Source organism: Etheostoma cragini, chromosome 17 (assembly GCF_013103735.1).
Source record: "Etheostoma cragini isolate CJK2018 chromosome 17, CSU_Ecrag_1.0, whole genome shotgun sequence".
Taxonomy (NCBI): Eukaryota; Metazoa; Chordata; class Actinopteri; order Perciformes; family Percidae; genus Etheostoma; species Etheostoma cragini.
Window position 1 is genome coordinate 20,987,841 of NC_048423.1, and position 5,859 is coordinate 20,993,699.

At 38.9% G+C, this 5,859-nt stretch overlaps 1 long non-coding RNA gene across 1 annotated transcript; it reads left to right on the plus strand.

Annotated features, from left to right (window-relative positions):
* Nucleotides 1-716: 716 nt before the first annotated feature.
* Nucleotides 717-5,450, plus strand: LOC117960968. The gene is made up of 3 exons (XR_004660270.1): nt 717-824; nt 4,936-5,066; nt 5,188-5,450. It is a non-coding gene; the product is annotated as an uncharacterized LOC117960968 (long non-coding RNA).
* The last annotated feature ends 409 nt before the right edge of the window (nt 5,451-5,859 follow it).

Here is a 5,859-nt window from a genome sequence, read left to right on the forward strand (position 1 = left end):
CCAGAGGCACCACAATACGATATTATCACGATACTTGGGTCACGATACGATATTATTTCGATTTTAAACATATTACGATATTCTGCGATATATTGCAATTATTTGCTTTTTTACAACTTCATTATTTTGTCCCCAAAGGAAAACGTTGTCAACATCTGTTTGTTCATCTAACATCAGTTTTGTTGCTTTAAAATGTGACTGTTAAGCTGACTGACAAACCAACACTTCCATGAATTTGTTATAAATGTTGTATACACCTGGCAAACTGAACTGCATTTAATTAAGGTGGACTAGACTGTAATCATAGACCGTTAAATAAGTGGACAGAGCATCCGGTTTCGAAAAGTGCAACCACTGCGGAAGTAACTTAAACCTGCATTCTATCTGAATTCCTGCAGAGGGCGACACGCGTGGTTGCCAAAGAGGTTGGTTTCAATAGAAGACTATTGAAAAATAGCCACTTCTCACTTTATTTATTACCTCAGTAAACATCTTCATAATGAGTTTGTGGTCTCGATTGCTAGTTTGAAGTCTTTTGCAATACAGAATGATGTTCATTCTTTAAATTACGGTCTCGTTGATTTTAAAATCGGCAATAAACCCGGGGTGTTTTAAGGCGTGGTTATAATGTGATTGACAGTTCTCGGCCTGTCAATCATGACAGAGTGTTAAAAAGCTGGTCCATGGCACGTAAACTTAATTTTGGCTACGTTTGACTACGTTTCATCACTGTGGCTGTGACACTTTGGTCGGATAATAATGTCTTGTTCAGCGTTCGGTTGCACGGCAAGACACTCAAAGGAATCGGCAGTTCAGTTTTTCCGGTAAGTAAAATTAGATTTTGTTTTATTACAGTTTTTCGGTAGCCAACGTTAGCATCTCAATTAATATCAGTTAGCTAGCTTCTAGATTGCAACTTGCTAAGCAAGCTAGCGGGCTAACTAATAATGCTAAACACAGACCGTATAAACGCATACAGTCTATGTATAAACGTATTAAAATATATTTAATATTAATATATATATAATATATTATATTAATGTTACAGTCAAATACAGTAGGTATGCACCGATCTCGCCTGTGATCTCGCCTGTGATATATTGATCTGTAAGAGGTGGTATTAGTGCTAATCGATGCGCATGTAATGGTAACGTTAGCTTAAAATCAAAGCCTGATTTAACGTTTTCAAGAATTCATAAACCCTATTAGCACGGGATGAGATCATTGTAGGAACAGCGTGTGATTTATAAGTAACCCCTCACATCTTAGTTTCGTGTGGCGGATTTGTACGTCAAACGTAGACCTGCTTTTGACTCAAATATATGTATCCCGAAAGTTTGGGCAACGTTATCTGGAGGTGGGCGAAGGACGGCCAGGGCGAGGCCTCCACACCCCACCCCACCCCAGTCGGGGCTGCGGATCTTTCAGGGCGAGAGGTTACAGGCACGAACCCTATCACCCTCGCCGCGGCCGCACCCAAACAGCATCACTATCACCACACGGACAAAGCTGCCCCAGCTAACAATTTTTGGTTCCCAGAACGTTCTGGGAACGTTCGTTTTTGGTTGTGGGAACGTTCCCTGAAGGTTTTTTTTGGTTGTAGTTTGGTTGTCTGTAGGTTAATTGGAAAGTCTTCTTAACGTTCCCGGAACGTTCGTTTTTGGTTACAGCGAACGTTCTCGGAACGTTCCCCTAACGTTCTCTAAAAGTTACAACCTTTAGAGAACGTTGGGCGAACGTTCCAAAAACGTTGCAACCTTTAGCGAACGTTAGGAGAACGTTCCCTTAACGTTGCAACCTTTAGAGAACGTTAGGGGTACGTTCCTTTAGCGTTGCAACCCTCAGCGAACGTTACGGAACGGTCTCTTAACGTTAGAGGAACGTTCGCTGTAACATAAACGAACGTTTCCAGAACGTTAAGAAAACCTTCCAATTAACCTACAGACAACCAAACTACAACCAAAAAAAACCTTCAGGGAGCGTTTGCTGTAACCATAAACGAACGTTCCCAGAACGTTAAGAAAAGGTTAGTTTCCCATAACCTTTAAAACAAACCAACACCCATACCATTTGTGTGTATGTACTGTATATACACACATACACACATACAAAAGTTATATTAGTAGGAATGAATGAACAGGCAAACTTGATAGCATTTCAAGACTTTAATATTCAAACAACTGAAAAAAATACAAAAAAGGTTAAGGGTGTAGTGCAAGATGCATAAAGATGTGTCTGTAAAGTGTGTGCAAAATAAGTCACTAAAAAAAATATGTTAATAAAAAATTAAAAAGGGGCTCCGGGTTCACGGCTCAGTCCTTCTCAGCTGGCCTATAAAGAAATAAACAAAAGTATGTAATACTAAGTATGAACACATTGATAAAAGTTTTTTTTTTTATTAACTTGACGCAGAAGAACTTCAATTTACAGTCTGTGTGGGGCAAACTTCAGAATTTACCCAATCAAATCCTCCGCTTCTGCAGCAGTCAGTGCAGGGAAGTTTTTCTGGCAGGCCGCTAGAGTAGAAGTCAAAATGAAGATAAGTTATAAGTCAAATTAAAACCTCTTGTCAGCCTAGGTCCCAAGATGAAGTGGCAGTCCGTGGTAGGTTCACTAAAGACTCATCCTGCTCTGGTCAACCAGCTGGTTTCCTGCATGGCGTTGATACATATACAGATAAATTACATATGATTATTATATAAGATGAAGTTGATGGTTGCCTGCACATGCCATTACAAAATATGAACATATTCTGTTATATTAGACAGTAAGACAAAATATATATATATATATATATATATATATATATATAAAAAACTTACATGCAGGTGGTGGAGAAAGTGTTATCTGCTGAGCTGAAAAAAGACAGGAAGAGACAAACATCAGAACAATCACATGATATGCACCATGTTGACAGTCAGTGGTTCCATGTTAAGAAATATGACTGGTTTCTTAAATGCATGCATACATTTTAACTTACAGACAGGGCTTCCAGAAGCATGCTCCGTCCTGGACAGTTTATCTGGTCGTGCAACAGATTCTTCTGTAATACAGAGACCATATCATTTGTACTGATTGCAAAATATGTGATTGGAAATATGTGAAAAAAATGTAGTCTATAATTAAGGTTGTACCATTGCTTGAAGAATCTGTCATGAACCTCCTTGGGCATCGGCGCTGCCTTTTTTGGACACTTGCTTCCTCTTCTGTCTCGATGGTGGACGTGTCCATCAGCCACCAACACCAGTCCACAGCTTTGGCGTAGGAATCTATGTTAAGAGAACATCTGTGATCCAGTAGCACGGAAAAGAAAAGCATTTCCATTCAGAGAAAATTATTTACATATAGTTTTAGCAGCAATAGGTTACCTGTACACAGCCATATTTTTTTAACTGGATATTTTATATTAAAATATATAGTTCATTTGTAGTAGGTTTCTTGCACATGCCATTGCACAAAAGATGAACCTATGCTGTTACGTTTAGACAATCAGTAAAGCCAGTACTGCAGCTGTGTAGCATACACATATTACATCCCTTGCTGTATCCCTCACTCAGCTTGCTGATAACTGCCTGAACTGCAAGATGGCCGCAGGTCGACCTGCCTAAAAAGGACTTTGATTGTACTGGCTTTACTTATGTACTGTACACTACAACTAATTTTAAAAAAGGACCGGAAAAAATGACCTTATTTGTAACAAAAACGCAAGCATGTTGAAACGATGATACAAAACATACAATGGAACAACGCAGAGACGTCGTGCAAAGCAGCAAGCAAAGTGAAAGACGTAATCACTCCATCTAAAGCCCAACTCCGGCCTCACCTTTTTGAATGGGAGGGCTTGGGGCCTTCTATGATAGCATCCAAATCAATATTTTTAAAACACTAAGACGGCTCAACACAGCATGAGACTTTACTTCAAGTCTCGCCTGGGGCTCAACACATGAACTCAGCTTTGAGAACATGGTTTGTGTACAAACAGTTTACTAAAAAGAAAAGATTTGGAGCAGCTCAGTGCATGACTAGCATAGCTAGCAAGATAGCGGACGACGTAGAAAACGTAAGCTAAAGTAAGTTGTTTACTTCAGCCAAACTTTTATTTTTGGTCAACCTGATCCGAACCGGAATATAACAAAGCCGTACGAGGGAAATAGTTAAATGTTAAACCACAAACCCTCCCATTACAACCACAACATCATTAAACTGTAAAGTACTTCGTTTACCTTTTCGTGAGCTTTCCAAGTCGTGCAGCATGGTCGGTCTGAGCGTGGTTTTGTCTTCTTCGCTTAACGCGGAATCGGTCTCCTCAGAGCAGAGGCTCCCCTACTGGGTAGGGGGTGGAACGCTCGGTTTGCAAACTAAATTAAAGAAGGGAATTTTCTTAGTTTTGAAAATCGTTCTATTGATAGATTCTTGTTTTTTAAGTATTTTAACTAATACAGTTATAAAATAAATTCAAGCACAAACGAATAAAATGAATAGATCTTGCTATGCAGTATATTTCACTTAGATTGTATAAGTACAATATTTTTTGGGTGAATTTAAATCGAGTGACAGCAAACCTTTGTGCTAATTCAAATAATCGGAACAACCAAAAACAACCAAAAATAACCAAGCGGGAACGTTGTGTGAAATTACGGTGCAACCGCAGGTGAACGTTACGGTTGGTTGGTTTTCTAAACGTTTAGGGAACGTTATAACCAGGAGGGACCGTTCCCTAAGATCGATATCGACCTTATCGATAAAATGGCGCACATGAAACAATTAGACATTATTGTAAAGTTACGTTGGGGTATGACATTATATTAATCTATTAAATATACATTTCAATCATTTTCATTACAGATGCATACAGCAGATGTGCTGCCTTGTTAGTGTAAATTGATAGTGTATACACCTTCGGGATGTATGAAACATGAATTGCTTTCCTAACAGACTGCCTTTCGATGATGCCAGGCTGAAACAATGGTTGGTGAACATGAGGAGAGAGACCAGCAGATGGAACCACGAAAAGTCCCGTCTGCAGTTCACACTTTGAGGAAGATCAGTTTTTTAGAGACAAGCAGGTATTATTAATTTACATGCATTATTTAGTGTGTGTCTCATAAATTAGCTCACATATTAATAGAATTAATTGTTATCTACCGTGCCTTAACTACATGTTTGTCTTTTACTGTAACTACAAAGGTATCCAATCTGAAAACTGAATGAGCAGAGCCTCCAGAAGAAAGACCTGGTGTATGGAGCCTCCAGGAGGAAGACCTGGTTTATAGAGCCTCCAGAAGGAAGACCTGGTGTATAGAGCCTCCAGGAGGAAGACCTGGTGTATAGAGCCTCCAGAAGGAAGACCTGGTTTATAGAGCCTCCAGAAGGAAGACCTGGTATATAGAGCCTACAGAAGGAAGACTGGTGTATTGAGCGGTGTATTTGGTGCCATTTCATCTGGATGTGGAAACCAGACAGCTTTGACCACATCCAAAGTTCTCAAATATGTTTTGATTATAATAATGCCAGAAAATCAATTTTGGTTCAGCTTCCTCTGCTGAAAGGATGGACAAAATTTTAGCACTTGGTAGTTAGAGGTTCAAGTTATTATGGTTGACTTAGTTTCTGCTGTAGTTTGATAGGTGATAGTAGTAACGGGAAGGGTCGTAACAGTAACATTAATTAGTTGTGTGGATTAAAACTTTTATAAATATTAAACTGGAATAAAATAATGAATAAGCTCTAACAGTCACCACATTCACAGGTAAAAGTATTTCTGGTAATTTCACATAAAGGCTTGTATATTTTATGTATTTATGTACTGTTAGAATTAAATATTGACATTGCATGTCCTTGTATGGTTTTTAGTTTTCA